The 18,460-nt window shown below is 40.5% G+C and overlaps 2 non-coding genes across 2 annotated transcripts; one reads left to right on the top strand and one right to left on the bottom strand.

Annotated features, from left to right (window-relative positions):
* Positions 1-12,303: 12,303 nt before the first annotated feature.
* LOC141638565 (small nucleolar RNA R71) lies at positions 12,304-12,410 on the top strand. The gene has a single exon (XR_012542113.1). It is a non-coding gene; the product is annotated as a small nucleolar RNA R71 (small nucleolar RNA).
* Positions 12,411-17,759: 5,349 nt separating this feature from the next.
* On the bottom strand, positions 17,760-17,866 carry LOC141638617 (small nucleolar RNA R71). Its single transcript, XR_012542162.1, has one exon. It is a non-coding gene; the product is annotated as a small nucleolar RNA R71 (small nucleolar RNA).
* Positions 17,867-18,460: the final 594 nt, after the last annotated feature.

Raw genomic sequence — 18,460 nt, 5'->3', positions numbered from 1 at the left:
CACTTACACAATTGCTCCTTAAGGATGCTGTCTTTGAGTTTACTGATGAGTGCCTTTTAGCGTTTAACAGGTTAAAGGAGGCCCTAGTTTTCGCGCCAATCATTCAGCCGCCTGATTGGGACCTCCCATTTGAGATTATGTGAGATGCCAGCGATTATGCGATCGGTGCAGTTCTGGGACAGCGAAAGAATAAAGCTTTGAATGCCATATACTATGCGAGCCGAACTCTGGATGAGCCTCAAGTCAACTATTATACCACTGAGAAAGCGTTTCTAGCTGTAGTTTTTGCCTTAGACAAATTTCGGTCTTATTTGTTAGGTTCTAAGGTTGTTGTTTATACGGACCATGCAGCGCTGAAGACTCTCTTTCTTAAGAAGGATGCGAAGCCGAGGCTTTTGAGGTTGATACTCCTTTTGCAGGAGTTTGATTTGGAGATTAAGGATAAGAAAGGAGCAGAGAATGTGGTAGCTGACCATTTATCTTGTCTGCAGCTGACAGAAAGGGAGGATTCGTTACCTATTAATGATTCTTTTCCTGATGAGAGTCTATTAGCTATTACTACTTCATGGTCTTATCCACCTCCGTGGTTTGCTGATTTTGCTAACTTTGCTGTGACAGGTAAGATACCACCCTAGCTTTCATGGCAGCAGAAGAAGCGACTCTCTTATGATGCTAGACAATACTTTTGGGATGATCCTTATGTTTTCAAGGAATGCGCAGACGGTCTCATCCGGAGATGCGTGCCTCAATGGGAGGTGAAGGATATCCTAGAAGCTTGCTACTCTTCTGCTTATGGTGGTCACCATGGTCCATCCCGGACTGTGGCTAAGGTACTCCAATCTGGTTTCTATTGGCCAACTTTGCATGCAGATAGTCGCAATTTTGTTGCTTAGTGCGATGCTTGTCAAAGATCGGGGAATATTTCCAAGAGACATGAGATGCCACAGGTAGGCATTCTAGAGGTTGAGATTTTCGATGTCTGGGGCATTTATTATCAAGGACCTTTTCCGAGCAGTCAAGGTAATAAATATATCCTCGTAGCTGTAGATTATGTGTCCAAATGGGTGGAAGCTATTGCTACTCCCCATTGCGATGCAAAAGCCGTGATTAAACTGTTCAAAAAGATTATTTTCCCTCGTTTTGGTGTCCCTCGTGTTGTCATTAGCGATGGTGGGATGCATTTTAAAGAGAAACAACTTTGTGCTTTATTGACTAAATTCGGTGTCCAACATCGTAGAGGTTTGGGGTATCATCCCCAAACTAGTGGTCAGGTTGAGATTTTTAACAGAGAATTGAAAGAAGTCTTAGCTAAAGTTGTTTCTAAATCACGGAAAGATTGGAGTCTTAAGTTAGATGATGTCTTATGGGCTTATAGGACCGCGTTTAAAACGCCAATCGGGATGTCACCATACCGATTGATTTATGGTAAGACATGTCATTTACCTGTTGAGTTAGAGCGTAAGTCTTGGTGGGCTATATGTGATTTGAATTTGGATACTAACCTCTCTCGTGAGAAACGCATGACACAGCTGAATGAGCTGGAGGAATTTAGGCTGCTGGCCTATGACAATGCTAGGATCTACAAGGAGAAAACAAAGCGCTGGCACGACAAGAGAATTATTAAGCGCGAGTTCCATATTGGTGATAAGGTACTACTTTTTAACACTCGTATCCGTTTATTTCCTGGTAAGCTGAAATCCAGGTGGACTGGCCCTTATACGGTCACAGCAGTTACAAAGTTCGGATCATTTGCACTGGAGACCTCTGCTGGAGAAAGGTTCAAAGTGAATGGCCAATATGTGAAGCATTATCACGGAACAGATGAATTTGTTGGGAAAGTCGAGGTATTGTACTTCGACCCGTTATCGGATGATGCAAAGTGAGGTAAAAAGGTCGTGCGGGACCTCTTAAACTAGCGCTAACCGGGAGGCAACCCGGGTTGTAATTATTTGTAATTAGGAACTTTACAGCTTTATTTCTTTTAATTTGCATTATTTGCTTTAGTTAATTCTTTTTAATTGGCAATTTCTCGGTTTGAAAAATGTGAGCCTTTGAGAATTTTGAAGGTGATTATTTTATTGCAAAGTGTGTAGAGTGGTTTACTGAATGTTCATGCGAGAGGAACGGGAAATTGAGTTGAAGAAAATGAATTTTTGACGATTTTGAGATTAATTACCAGCACAAGCAGTCGATCGACCAAGTTAGCTAGTCGATCGACTGAGAAGAAAACAGGCAGGAGCTGTAATAAGGGAAGACCGGTCGATCGACTGCTACTGCTAGTCGATCGACCCCTAAGCGAGACCAGAATGCATTTTAATAAGGGAAGTTTCCTTCTTTTCTCATTCATTCATTCATATTCATAAATAAAAAAATCAGAGGACAAACCCTATTTTCTTCCCCTTCCTTGCGATTTTCTTGCTAATCCCCCTTAATCTCGAATTTTCTTGCTTAAATCTTCAAGTTCTCGTCAAAGGTATGTCTCTAATCCCTTCTTAATCCTTTATTTTCGATTATCGCTGCATTTCTTTGCCCTTATTTCGAGCAATGCTACCCTTTTTCATCGAAAAATCGATTTGGGGAAAATCGATTTCAGGCTATTGTCTTTTGATTTTTATGCTTTAATTACCTTTGATATCTTATTCCTTTGATTTTCAAGCCATATTAGCAATTGTAAGACGCTTAAATCAGTTTTCCCCCAAATTTTCGAAACCCTAATTCCGTCTTCAATTTCTGATTTTGTTTCGGGTTTTCATAAATTGTCATTGTTATGGGAAGCTTGTTGCTAATGTATTATTTGCAGGAAATAACAATGTCAAAAGAAAAGCAGCAAATGTTTGATGGGCAGTCCAGTCAGGGAGCTGCCAAGCGGCCGCGGGGTCCGCCACTGATGATCGAGAATACTACGGATAGTCTGCCTGACTATCCGCAGGTTATTTTTTCCACTTCTACTCAGCGAGCTAAGTTCGCCCTTTTTGTCGCAAAAATGAAAGTCACAGCCACCCGATTTCTTCACAAACCTACTTTAGAGAAATTAGGCTGTTTTGAGTCTGTTGTGTCCCTGCTAAATGGGACAGGAATGTCAGGTCTTGTGGACATGTCTGAGTTCACATACTACACTTTGACCCTCGAGTTTTTCTCGTCTTATGCTTTTGACCTGGCTTCTTTTGAGGCTAATAAGAGTAGTGCTTGCATTTCTTTTCGGCTATTCAATGTCACCTACTCCCTGACATTAGCCGACTTTGCTGGATTTTTGGGTCTTTATTTCGAGGGTAAAACCTCGGAAACTTCTGATGTTCACCGAATCATGTGGTCATGTATTAGTGACTATTACGGCCCTAAGAGGACGGGCACTTCCGTTCACTTGCCCCCTCTTCGTTATTTTCTACGGCTAATGGGTAATACCATTTTCGGTCGTAAGGAGTCGAATAATGTGAATACTATTGAATTGTCGATTTTAGCGGGCTATCTCAACATTGAAAGTCGGGTAGCCCGTATTTATAATATAGCTTATTTCACTGCCGCTCACTTTCAGACTGTAAGTGAGGGCACTTTGGCCACTATTGCTTGTGGTGGGTTGGTGACGCGTATCGCCAACCGTCTAATTCTCCTTTTCCCTCGAGAGGAGGCCCTTATTGACCCTGACCTACGCTTCATGGACCTTGCCTACGCGAGGTCTGTAAATTGGGTCGATAGACGGAGTCGGTGGAAGATTGATTTTTTCATCTGCGACCCCATCCCTGTCCTTGGCCTCTCTCCTATCCTGCCCCTTACCACTGTTTCGAGGGCAGCTCGCCCGCCCTTGCCTAGCTACAGGCTCCCTATTAGGGCGGGCACCACTACTACTAGCACCTCGAGGAGAGCTCGTGCCTCCTCTTCACAGGCACCCTCTTCCTCCACTCATGCTCCCACCGGTTACCCGACCACTTTCCGACCACCTACACCTTTGGTTATCCCTCCGGTCATGGACCAAAGAGGGATGTCACATGTGTTGAGTGATTTGTGCAGGAGCTTTGATCAGCACAGACTTGACACGGCTCTAGCCATGTACCCAGTCTACGAGGAGTTAGCTCGGACGTGGATGCTCCCACAGGGTGCCTGGACTCACCCGTCTTACTTTGTTCCCCCTGTGGGCGGTTACCCTCAGCCTGCCAGGAGACCTCCTCCCACGACTACTACTGCCGCTGCTGCTGAGGCGGAAGACGAGGAGGACGACTCAGGTTCGGGTGAGTCTAGTGATTCTGAGTACGACGGTGGTGATTAGATGCTTGTGACCTCCCCTGTTTTTGGCTGGTTTAGGGAGGTCGTCTTTTGTGAGTTTCCTATCCTTCTTTCTTAGTTTCCCTTTCTTTTGTTGTTGCTTTTATTCCTCCCTATATTGTTGTGACTGCTGGTGATTTGCTGCTGAGCACAATGGGGGCATTGTGCGTTTTGGTTTGGGGAGGGTATTTGCATATGTCTTTTGCCTCTGCATTTGTTTTTTATTGCATTTCAGTCACACGTTTAGTGCATTTCAGCTTGCATTTGTTTTTCAATTCAAAAAATTTTTTTACAAAAACAAAGAAAAAAATTGAAAAATTCATAAAAAATCAAAAATACCACGTTTACTTTTGCATATAGTCGAGTCGGATTGGAGTTTATTAATGATGATATTGCACTATTAGTCAAATATGCCATTCCTTGCCTTTTCACAGCTGTTTAGCGAGAAGTAAAAGTGATTTCTCAAATTTTGTTATAGAATTCACTTCGGGTTATTAGACTTGACTCATTACTTTTGGCAAACTACTTATACTTTCTGAGATATAGAGCCTATAACTGGTGACATTCATGACCGGTTAATTTAGGATTGAGAGTAGTACTCCCTTCATTTCATGTTTTGCACGTGTATGAGTTTTGATTGCTTATTGCCTATACGCATCGGTTTGTGGTCGGTATTACTTGTTTTGAGAACTATTGCATCTTCCCCTTTCTCATTTTACCCCATTAACTCCACTATAAGCCATATCTGCCAGTTGCCCTTAACTACATCCCATACTTAGCCTACCATTGTGCCAAGCTAGGAAGTAGTAGAGGAATTTGTCGAATTATAAGCAGTTTTGGTTCGATTTTGTAATGTTGGAGTGAGTTTTATGAGAAGTGGAGGAATTGCTAATGTGTCAGCCAGAAAGAAAGAAAAACTCAGAAGAAAAGAAAAAAAAAAGGGAAGTTGATCTAGGCAGTGAGTTTAGTCCAGCAGAGGTGGTCGATCGACTGCTGTTTCTGGTCGATCGACTGCCCATTCCAGAAAAAGAAAATGAAATGGAAACAAAAAGAGAAAAAGGAATTTGAAAAAAAAAATAATCCGGCTGAGTTGAGAATACACCTCATGTGCTTATTTTATGAATTGGAGGTGTCTGTTTTGGGATAGTGTGTTGCCTAGACATTTAGAGGCAATTGTTTATATTTCGAGTTGGAGGAACGGGATACGGTTTCTGATGGTTTGTTAGGTACTAGCTTGGCTCTTACCTTCACATTTCCATACTTGTTTTGCCCTTTCTTTCCCACTTAGCCTCACATATCCAAATCTTGCAATAGTTCGACATGTAATAGTCCTTGACGGTGGTTATGCGTATGTACGGTAGCTAGAATCATTATTCATACTAGTCAAGCATACATGTTTTGTCGGTCGCATTCTAGGTGAGAGTCTGTATTTTCTTCCCTCTCTTCTACATATTTTCTTACCATTTGCTTTGCTGAGAGAAGAGTGACCCGGGAGAGTCCGAATTTATGAGTCTTGCAAGGTCGAATGCCCGATTTAATTCCATAATATGTATAAATTTGTTCACTTGCTTTGAGCTTTGCGGTAGTTGACTATGTGCATTAAACGGTTTGGCATTGACTTGTAGCTAGCTCTGAGATATACTCCTTTCCATTAGGTTTTTATATGGGTCATAGTGCTTGCTTGGAGACAAGCAAGGTTTGGTTTGGGGAGATTTGATACGTGCATATTCTATACACTTTATTTGCAGTTTTGGCACGTATTTCCATGCGTATTTGTTAGCTTTAAGCTATTATTTCTCCCGAAATGGTTTACTTTGCATTTTCTATGATTTATTGTAGGAATGAGTGGAAGTAAGCTAAATCAAGCCTAAATCGTCCTCCGGAGGCAACATCAGGGAAGCTTGGAAGAAGGGAGTTCGGACTCACTCACCTCGGGATGCGTGCTTGGAGTGAAGAGGCTGTTTTTGAAGAGAAGAAGGTGTTTCTACACAGCTCAGTTGGTCGATCGACCAACATCACCAGTCGATCGACCGTGGAATTTCTTCAGACGCTACTGTACTGCTATCACCAGTCGATCGACCATTGGTGTCAATCGATCGACCAGTCTGCGAGCTGAGATTAATTCTTCGTGTTAGACTTTTAAAAGCCCAATTTGTAATTAACTTTTGGCATCGTTTATCAGTAGAACGCAGCTACAATTTTAGGTTATGCTTTTCATTATTCAAGAAAGTTCAGATCTAGTTTTTGGGAGAGACGACGAATTCCGAATTCAATTACTTGGTTCATCATTTAGTTAGTAAGCTTTTATGCAAATTCCTTCTTCTTTAATTTCTTGTTAATTCAATTCCTTTTGTTACCACTTTAATTTCAGCAATCCAGTTCTTGTCTTTTGTCTTTAATTCAATTCAATCATGTCAAACTTATTCTTTGCCTTCAATTTTGCAATTGTTATAGTTTTAATTATGCATAGCTAATTTTATTGATTGGGAACGAGGTGAGCCATGGCATAAATTAGGATTGTTTGGTTAGCATGAATTCTTCCGTATCGATCTTGTTGTCTTTTGATAAACCTTTTTACTAGATTGAAAGATTGGTAATTTAAATTATCATTAGATTGGAATTTCCTTTGAGCGAAAGCTTTGAGAAATTCTTGGGAATTAGAAGACCGTAAGGTTAATTTGAGCATTGATCGAAAGGCTTGCTCATATTCCCTGAGACCGTATTATAGGACTTCTGCTACCTCTTTGATCTGACCTTAGCCATGGTGAACCGAAGTTCCCGATCTTCTTTTTATCTTGTTGAGAAATTCTTATTTTAGCAATTAGTCAAATTAGTCAACCAATTTCAAAACCCCCACTTAATTGTTACTTTTATAGACTGGAAATAGCAAACAAAATTAATCTTGTCTCTCTGTGGTTCGACCCTTACTATCACTGTCTACAGTTTTAGTTTGGAATTATAAATTTAATTTTGATACAAAACGACGGTATCACCCATACACCCGGATGACCAACACAAGACCACCTTCACATGCCCTTATGGTACTTTTGCTTATAGGAGAATGCCTTTTGGCTTATGTAATGCCCCCGCTACTTTCCAAAGATGCATGATGAGTGTCTTCTCCGACTATCTAGAGACCATAATGGAAGTTTTTTTGGATGATTTTAGCATTTATGGAAAAGACTTTGAATCCTGCTTGCATAATCTTTCTCTTATGTTGCAAAAATGTGAAGATATTAGTCTCGTTTTGAATTGGGAAAAGTGTCACTTTATGGTCAATGAAGGAATTGTTTTGGGTTATTTAATCTCGGAAAAGGGCATCGAGGTCGATAAAGCTAAGGTTGAGGTGATAGAGAAACTCCCACCTCCTGTGAATGTTAGAGGGGTGAGGAGCTTTCTCGGTCACGCGGGTTTCTATCGCCGTTTTATAAAAGATTTCTCAAAAATCGCGAAACTCCTCACTCAACTCTTACTTAAAGATGCCCAATTACACTTCACTAATGAGTGTGTTGAAGCCTTTAATAGAATTAAGGAAGCACTAATCTCGGCACCGATCATTCAGCCACCGAATTGGGAACTACCATTCGAGATCATGTGCGATGCTAGTAACTACGCCGTTGGAGCGGTTCTTGGCCAACGGGTAGGAAGGGCTTTGCATGATATCTACTATATAAGCAAGACTCTTGATTCCTCCCAAGTGAACTATGATACCACCGAGAAGGAACTCCTTGCCATTGTCTATGCATTAGACAAATTCCGTTCCTATTTGTTTGGATCGAAAGTGATTGTTTTCTCGGATCACCGTGCCCTTCGACATCACTTGATAAAGAAAGAAGTAAAACCAAGATTGTTGAGATAGATTTTGCTACTCCAAGAATTTGACTTGGAAATAAGAGATAAGAAAGGGGCCGAGAATGTGGTAGCAGATCACTTGTCGAGAATCCGATTTCATGATGAAGAGGGAGAGACACCGATCAATGACTCCTTCCCCGATGATTTTTTGATGGCTATTCATTCACAACTTGAGAGGCATACTACTCCATGGTTCGACGACTATGCCAATTATATTGTTGGATGAGTTCTTCCTCAAAATTTGAGCTACAACCAAAGGAAGAGATTCCTATTCGAAGTAAAGAGGTACTTTTGGGATGACCCCAATCTTTACAAAGAGTGTAGTGATGGACTCTACCGGAGGTTCATACCCCAATGGGAGATTCATGGCGTTTTGGAAGGATGTCATTCATCACCTTATGGAGCACGAAGGACTATTGCTAAAATCCTTCAATCGGGCTTCTTTTGGCCTACTATGTTGACAAGGGCAGGCTAAATATAGGATGTAGTTAATGGGACAAAAAGGCTATTTCTGGCAGTGTGGAGCTTATGGGCAAAATGAATAAAGGAAACCTCTTCCACATGTGTCAACAAACCACAAATCCGAATGCATATAGGTATTAAGCAGATTAAGTTCATATTTATGCATATTGATGTAACATGTCTCATAAGGAGTAACTACTCACATCCTAGATGAACTGGTCATGAATGTCACCAGTTATAGGTTCTAAATCTCAGAATATATAAGTAGTTTGCCAAAGATCAAAGTCAAGTCTCAAGTTCAGCAAGAAATTTAACGAAAACTCGTAGACTATGCAAATGATTCTACTAATAACATGTCAATTAGCACGGCTTAGGCATAAACAGATGAAAATGCAATGTCATCATTGAAATACTACCGTTCCGACTCGACCTATATACTAAAATAAACGTGAAATTTTTTAAAATTTTTGAAATTTTTTCAATTTTTTTGGTATTTTGTATATATATATGAAATGAAATAAACAATGCAAAACTGAAATGCAACAAACGTGAAACGGAAATGCAATAAAACATATGAATGCGAAGCAAAACCCTTCCCCAAACCAAATCACACAATGTCCCTATTGTGCAAAATCATATACTGAAAATAACAAAGGGAATGGGATTTTGCGATAAATTAAGTAAATAAGACATGAAGAGGAACTCGGAAACTCACAAGACTTTAAGCGCAGCAAAAGGAAACCTCCCCAAACCAGCGTGAGCTAGGAGGTTTCAGTAGCCAGCAGTGCTACCAATAAGTACCTGAAAAGACAAACAATACCACGCATAATTCCGAGAAAGCAATGTTGAAGCGGTAATTATGTGCAAAAATTAAAAAAAACTGAAGAAAACAGAAATATGTCGGAGAATAAAGTGGAGAGAAGACTCCCTCAACCCCGCAAATCGACCAAACACAGCAGGGGAATGATCGAAAAACAGGTACAGCAGCGAACATGGTCGATCGACCACATCACCCAGTCGATCGACCAGAGTGAACAGGGACAGAAGCTCCTGGAATTGTAGCGCTCAGTCGATCGACCATACTGGCCAGTCGATCGACTGAAATACCTGCTGTAACTTTCTGATTTCTTCAATTAGCTCAATAAATTGAGCTACCAAGGTCTATGAACCTACAAATACACACACTAACGGGCCCAAAATTGCGCAAAACCCAAAGTAACTGTATAAAAGTATTTAAAATCCTAAGCAAACTTATAAAATGCAAAGTCTCTCGCACACAAAAGCAATAAAAAGAGTCTAACAAAAGCAATAAAATGAATGTTTTTTTTGAAAAAAGTCTTGATCAACTAATAGTTGATCAAGAATGGCCACGCAATGGCCCACTTGCTCGGCTTCTGGCTACAAGAGGTATTCTCTACAGTGCTCATCTTCTCAGCTGCACTCTTCTCAACTTCAACATCCGCAAAACTCAACGGATCAACAGCTTCAGCATCTCCTCAATCAACGACCTCTTCTGGCTCATCAAAATCCAAGTCGGACTCCGTCACTTTGACTGGCTCCTCATCAGGCTCCTCATCCGTGCCATAGCTTAGACATCCTAGACCGCCTCTTTGAATGATTGGATCCTTCTCAGCTGGAGCAACATGCGGCTCTTCCTTCCCGAAACCAGCTCCTGCAATATCCAAAACAGAAGAATCTTCCTCCAACTTGCTCCCAATCTGGGGCGGAGGTGTTACAGCAGAAACAGGCATAGAGACAGGCATATCAGGAAGCACAAAATAGGATTTCTTTTCAGAAACCGTATTACAAGTGACTGGCCACATGGGGTCTTTCTTCTTAGCTGTCTGGGCAAAGACAATGGAATGCTTCCCTACTTTGAAGGTCAAAGTCCCTGAACCAACATCAATAACTGCACCAGCAGTGTGCAGAAAAGGTCTACCCAATATGATAGGAATGTGGGCATCCTCGGGCATATCTAGCACAACGAAGTCAACAGGGAAAAAGAACTTTCCTATTTGCACGGGAATGTCCTCTAAGACTCCTATAGGATGGACCGCAGAACGATCAACCATCTGTACTGTCATGTTGGTAACTGCAAACCTAGTCAATTTCAACTTCCTAGCAAGACTCAAGGGCATTACACTAATACTGGCTCTTAGGTCACATAATGCCTTCTCAATAGAAAAGGTGCCAATATTACAAGGAACGGAAAAGCTACCTGGGTCTTCTAGTTTATGAGGTGCAGTATGGGTCAGATAAGAACATGACTCCTCAGTTAGTGCGACAGATTGTACAGTTTCAAGTGACTTCTTTTTAGATAAAAGTTGCTTCATAAATTTCATGTAAGCAGGCACTTGATTAACTAATTCAAGAAAAGGAACTTGTACGTTTAAGCTACGAATAACATTTTCAAATTTATTAAATGATACCTGTTCCTTCGTCGGCACTAATCTCTCCGGATAGGGGGCTGAAAGAAGCAACTTAGCCCTCTCCTCTAAGTCTCGCATACCAGCATCGGTGGACTTAGGCTGAAAATCCACTACCTTCTCTTTGTTGTAGCTTGACCCTTCTTCAGACCGTCTAAAAAATGAACCATTAATCGTCATCGGGTCATACTTCGGAACCGGAACAGACCCATCAGCATTTGGGTCTTCCCTCAATAATTTCGGAGTCGTCGTACCCCGAAACAAGTGATCCCTCAAGTTGTCTGGTATTGGAGGACGAAAAGACTCAATATCAGCAGCGCTGTCAGTCGATCGACCATGCATGTAAGTCGATAGACTGACTTCTACAGGACCAGAAGCTGTTTTGTTTCGCGCTTCAGTCGATCGACCGGGTATGTCAGTCGATCGACTGACGTACCTGGCAAACGTCTTTTTCTTGCCATTATTCGTTACAGCCTTCTTCTTACTTGGTTCCGCCTCATCTTTTTCAGTGACATCCTCGACCATAGCGGGCCCATCAAGGGTAGACCCACTCGTCAAAGTAATTGCATTAAGGGTCTCCTTTTGATCAGTCTACATCGGTAAATGTCCCAGAGCTCGAGTTGTATTCTTGCTTGCCAATTGAGCAATTTCGCTCTCCAACATCTTCATCCCGGCCTCTCTAGCTTGAGACTCTTTCAACAACAAATTCTTCAACTCGGCAAAATCGGAGCCTTGGGACTGCTGCTGCTGCTGAGGGACATACGGAGGCTTTTGATATGGCTGCTGCTGCTTATGAGGGGGCACATAATTCTGCTGCTGCTGCTGCTGTGGAGGTGGAGTCGGATTTAAGACATTTTGGCTACTCCACCTCAGGTTGGGATGGACATTCGGCTCAAAATAAGTGTTTGTCTGCCTATAATGTTGAAAAGAAGCACAAGACTCATAGGGAATGCTGCAGTTGTTTGAAACATGTCCTTCTCCTCCACATCTCTTGCAGACGAAAGGACCGTCTAAAATAGCATTCATATGATAGATCCCTCCTTTTGAAGCTTCTCCCAACTCGTACTTATCAAATCTCGCCGTAAGAGCCTCTAATGCAGCTACAGAAGGGGATTCAGCACTTCTCCTTTGATTTCCCCTGGAATTTCCATACTCAGCTTTATGGGTGGCCAAATGATCAATAATTTTCCACCCCTTAGTCTCTCCCACATTCTCCTGGAATCTGCCATTAGCTGCCGCATCCAGGATAGCCCTTTGATCATCATAAAGCCCATTATAGAATTGATTGCATAGGCTCCATTTCTCGAACCCATGGTGTGGAATAGTTCGCACCAGCTTCTTGAAACGGACCCACGCCTCATAAAAATTCTCATCAGGACCCTGTTTAAAGCTCGTGATCTGAGCTCTAATGGCATTCGTCTTCGAGGCAGAGAAATATTTCTTGTAGAATGCCAGGGCCAGCGACTTCCAATCAGTGATCCCGTTAGCAGCTCGATCCCGGTCTCGGTACCCCTCCCTTAAAGATCACGAAGAGAGAATATGAACATAGTCTCCTTCACAGTCTGGGTCACACCGGTTGGTGGGGGTATGGAACAGCAGATAATCAATGAATGTCTCCATATGTTTGGTGCATCTTCATTTGCGCTCCCCGAATCGGTTTCTCTCAACCAAGTTGATATAGGACGGCTTCGGCTCGAATTTTCTATCCGTCCCTGGTAATGCGAATCCGTTATAGAGATTCTCAGCTGTCGGCTCAGAATGACTGGCTATACTCGGTTCTTCAGCCATGTCTGGAGACGTGACAGTCTCAGCTGATGAAGTAGAAACAGGAGATGAAGGTGGATCCTCCTCAAATAAAGCGTTCTCGTAGTAATCGGGCCAGTACTCGGCTCTTCCTCCGGGCAATACTCTAGATGATCGTCTCAACTCACGCAAAGTCTTCTCAATCTCAGGATTGAACGGTAGTAATTCACCACCCTGTGACCTGCGCATAAGAAGAAACTACAAGTAGAATATAAGAAGAGTTTAAGGAACAGTTGTCCCTTAAACTGAGAAAAGACTAAAATAAAAAAAGCTAAAAATTTAAACAATTGCCTCCCCGGCAACGGCGCCAAAATTTGATGCCTGTCGTTGTGTGCACCAAAAATAATATTTATAGTCCAAACTATTACTATAGCTAGTGGTAGTCAGGGTCGAACCACAGGGAGGCGATGCAATTAATAGTTGTCTGTTTTTAGTCTAAAAATAACAGTGTGGGGGTTTGTTTTGAGTTGATCTCTAACTAAGGCAGTAAATGAAAAGTAAACTAAGCTAATAGATGAAAACAGATATTAAAAGGGGAACTAAGATGGTCGGTTCACTGTAGTTTCGGCGGCAGTATACTAGGTAGGTCTAAAACAAACACGTGAGATGGGAAAATAAGAAGTCCTCTCGGTCCATTCTTAACAGGTAGCATCTTTCGATCTCGCTACAGGTCCCTAATATCACTAATGCTAACTTTCGTCCTGAAAAGTGATTTAAAAGTCTAAATTAACTCATCTTTCGATCTTATTAATCTAGTCATCTTAATTAGGTAGGCTATCTCCCTTCCCTATCTTTCGATATTTATTGGTTCGGTCAATTTCTAGGCATTCAACTAGTCGCGTGCACTCGATTCGTCAAATATGGAAATTAAATTAATTAAAACGAAGTCATAACTCACGTGACCAGTCGATCGACCAGGGAACCCAGTCGATCGACCGTGGCGCGTTCTAGGTCATACTATTCTAATGCCGCCTACTTCTACAGATTCCCTACATCCTAGCACAAGGTATTTAGCTACTCATACTAGAAATAATAACAACAATAAACTTAACAATTAAAACATTCGAATTCATACTTAAATTAATTAAACGAACAATTAACATAAAACGATAATTCGGCTTCGAGAGGTCTAACCTAGCAATTCTAAACTATGAACGAAATAAAGCGATAAAACTGAATATAAGAACGGAGAAATACCGTGAAAGGAAATTGCAGGGAAAGGATCAAAACCGAATGCAAAAGTAACTTTATTAATGGAAGAATAAACTAAATTAATGATTAATGAATTGTATGTAAAGAACTAGATGATAGAACTCGATGCTTATTCTGAAAACTAAAGCTACGTTATATAGGAATATACGTAACACTTATTCCTGAAACCTAACTACTATGGGCTTCCTAATTCTCGATCTCTTAATTCACGCAGATTAACGGTGTGGTCGATCGACCAAGCAAGGCAGTCGATCGACTGGTCATCGCTGAACAGTAGCTTCTGTAAGTCGCGCTCTGGTCGATCGACCAAGGGCAGCAGTCGATCGACCACTATAGCTGGTAGTCCACTTCTAATCCTTCATAAAGTTATCTTTCAGGCCTCGAAATGCGCACCAAGTTCGTTTTCCGAGTAAATAGTTCACGTCAAATGCAATGCAAGGTACTCGGTGACGGATTTGGCTCAATTTCTACTCATTTCCGCATAAATTTGCAATATTACATAAAAATACGAAAGTAGACGAAATGGGGCAAATAGTAGCATAAACTACATAAATGAGCTCTGAAATGCGTGTAAAATAGGGTGTAAAACATCACATAAAAGACACGCATCAATAATTACAAGATGTTGTGAATTATAATTAAATGACCCATTTTATTTATGTGATCAAGTATCACTAGTCAATTTGTTGAATGTAATTTAATTAATTTATAAAATGATATTTATGTGATAAATATGCATTAAATTAATTAATAACATGTAAAATACTACATGTGACATATTGTGTGACAAATGACAAATTGACAAAATAAAATGGTAGTCCATTTTACATACATGGACCGAAATATGGGGAGTAGTAATGAATTATGGTTGTTTTATTTTATTTGATAAAAAATAGCTAATCATGCCGATACTACAATTCTTACACACCTACTCTTACATCTCTTACACAACCTATTACCTTGTGAAGAGAAAAAGCATAAAGGAAGATGCCATCCTTGGCATTTGGTGGATGCTACATCCGTGCTCCCTCCTTTTAATTAAGAGAATTTGTTCTCTTATTATCATTCTTACACATCACATGCAAAAGTCTTATGCATTATTCTCTCTATTCTTTAATCTTCCTCTTAAAATATGAGAAGATATAATCTAAATTATTCATAAAGATTACTAATATTATTAGTGTAATATATGAGTATTAATAATCAATTTTAAGGTAAACTACTAAACAAGTATCTAGCAAATATTATTTAGTACAGATAAAGGATAATCTTGGTGATGTGACCATTATTTGAGCATATTTAGTCCCCGAATTAGCCTCGTTCCTATGCTTTTTAGTGCATATTTGGGTCATTTACTATCTTTAGTCCTTTGTTTTGCATATTCTTTGAGGTTTTGTTTCCTTGGTAGGAGAGGATTGCAAACCTTGCATTTTCATGGCAAAATAGAGCTAAATTGATCGAGTCTAATGACCAAGCATCAAAGAGAAGACAAGACTAGAAGGCCTTTGTACATATTATAGTAGATGGGCAATGATGAAGAAATCCTTGCATCCCCGACTAAATCCCGGAGGATTATTGGATGAAGAAAAGAAGAAAAGAAGGCTGGAACACAATCCGCCCGTCCAACTAGGCAAGACGCCCGTCCAAGACGTGAGGAATCCGAGCGTCTTTGCCATCAAGACGCCCGTCCAACCATGCCACAATCCGCTCGTCCAGCCATGAAGACGCCCGTCCAGAAACACAGAAATCCGCTCGTTCCGACACCTTAGACGCCCGGATTCTCTTACAGGCCCACACGACCTTTTTCTTCCCTCCATGAAAGATGCGCATATTTATGAAAGACCGGCAAAAAGGAGACCGTCATCTCCTTTGAGAGGAGCGATTCCTCAAGGACTTAATCGTCATATAAGCCCTTAGTAATCCCTAATTTGTGAACCTAATCCCCACTATAAATACCCCATTAGTCTAATTAGATAATCATGTTCTTCTTATCAATCCTTAGTGTAGTTTATATCATTCTAATCTCTTCTTAATCTTGTAATCAACTTCTAATCAATTCTTAATACAAATCTCATTTCCTTAATCTCTCTTTTGTTCATCTTTTATTTTGGGTAATTGAAGATTATTTGGGTTATTGTTGGGAGATTGACAACCTTCCAATCAATCATCAAGTACTTCTATTATTCTTTGCTTTATTTTGGAATCATTAGTAGGTATAATCCTCTTAATCCCTTTTTAATTATTGTTAATCACCTTCATTTATTCATCATGTTTTGCTTTGTTAATGTGATTGACAACCTTGTTAACATGTTAAACTTGATAATGAGTGAGTAGTTTCCTTAACTGGGGTTAATGGGTAATTAGGGGAAACCAACATGGGGGATGATTCATGCTTAATTTAATTTGCTTGCTTGTTGTGATCTCAACTTATGCACATGTTATGTTTGATGAAATGCGAGCCTATGAATCCTTGCATATTTTACCCATCACCTACCTTTTCAATGAGACTTGTAAGACATAAACCAACTCGAGTCTCATTAGACCATGCATATAGTTGAGTAGGAAGGATTAAGTCGACTTGTAGGTGTTGTACAATCTAAACGATTCGTCTCCGGGACCCAAACCTTCCTAGGATTGTAAGATATAAACCAACTCGATCCATCACATCAATAATTGCTTGCTTATAATTTGAGAATATGTTTGTATGATCAATTCCCATGAATCCCCTATGACCCCATGACACCCTAGTGCTTTTTATCAATTGTTTACATCTCATTTTAATCATCTTGCTTGTTTACTTTTAATGCTATTTAGTTTAGTGATCTTCTCATCTCAACCCAAATCGTGACACCCCTAGACACCGCTACTTGCAATCGAAAATCCTACATCAATACCCGTCCCTTGGGATCCGACCTTTACTTGCTTCTTTACTAATAGTAGAGTTGTTTGTGAAGTAATAAATATTGTTTTGGTCTAGGTGCTCTTAACGACAAGTAACCGAAAATTAAGCTCCAAGTGAGTCCGACCAAAAATGGCGCCGTTGTCGGGGACGGTGTTAACTTGATTTGATTTTCTTAGATTGTTATTAGTTGTGTCTTTCTTTGCCTTGGGGAAGTAAACCTCCTCAAGGTTTGTTCTAATTGTTTTCAAGTTGTTTGATATTTTGCATGTCTAGAAGATCACAAGGTAACTTGTTACCCATTGATCACGAAATTGAAAGGACTTTGACAAACAATGGAAGACTTGCTAGAGGTACTTTGAGAGGTATAGGTGAGGTTGTAGATATTCAAACAAATACTATTGAGTTCGTCAACCCTTTTGCAAGAGAAGGTGAGGAGAACCCAACACCAAATCCAACACAAAATCAACCCACAATGCCTAAATTTTCATCACATTCCGTACCAACCGAGGATAACCTACCCAATGGTACTCCCACACCACAACACTTCACCGGAAATTTCATTGCTAAATCCGCATTTATCCAATTAGTCGAAAGAAGCCAATTTGGGGGGATGCCTAGTGAAGACCCTCACTCTCACATGGAGACTTTTTTGTGACTATTGTGATGCGATTTCACAAACCGGTGTGACTCAAGACCAAATTCGATGGGTCTTATTTCCTTTTTCTCTAATCGGCACCGCAAAACAATGGTTGAAAGGCCTTGATAAGGCTACTCTTGGAATTGACTCTTGGAAGAAGTTGGCTCTAGCTTTCTACAAAAAATTCTACCCTCCGGAAAAGACTAACATGCTAAGAGCTCAAATTACGGGTTTTAAGCAAAGGGATGAAGAATGTTTGTATGAAGCTTGGGAGCGGTTCAAAGGAATTTGTCGCTCGTGTCCTCATCATGGACTTAGCGAGTGGTTCTTGGTACAACAATTTTGGAATGGTCTTTATGAAGACTCAAGAAACATTCTCAATATGGGATCAAATGGTATGTTCACCGAAGTTGACGATAATCAAACTTGGAACAAGATTGAGGAAATGGCGGTCCATAACTCACAATATAGAAGACTCTATTACTCAATTGGGTGCTCAACTTAGTGCTCATATTGATACCATTAACTTGAAGTTTGAGAAGGCTATGGCTAAACTTGAAGAAGCCTCAAAATCACCAAAGCATCATGTTAATGCCATGGTAGCATCTTCATCAATCCCAAGTGGGATATGTGAGAATTGTGGAACTTTGGGACATGACCAAAGTGAATGTAGGGGAACAAATGAACAAGTGAATGCTTTTCAAGCATACAATAGTGGTACCCCTTATTCCAATTATTACAATGAAAACACCAAATTCCACCTAAATCTCTCATACAAAAGCCAAAATGTTCAAAACCCTCAACAAACATACACCCCACCTCCCATGAGAAACCAAAATCAAAGACCCTTTTTCAATCAAAACCAAGGTTACCAAAATCAAACTCCATACAATCAACAAAATTACCAAG

This window comes from Silene latifolia, unplaced genomic scaffold, assembly GCF_048544455.1.
Source record: "Silene latifolia isolate original U9 population unplaced genomic scaffold, ASM4854445v1 scaffold_20.1, whole genome shotgun sequence".
Classification (NCBI taxonomy): Eukaryota; Viridiplantae; Streptophyta; class Magnoliopsida; order Caryophyllales; family Caryophyllaceae; genus Silene; species Silene latifolia.
The sequence above is the reverse complement of the archived record's forward strand: the minus strand, read 5'-3'. Positions and strand labels throughout refer to the sequence as shown.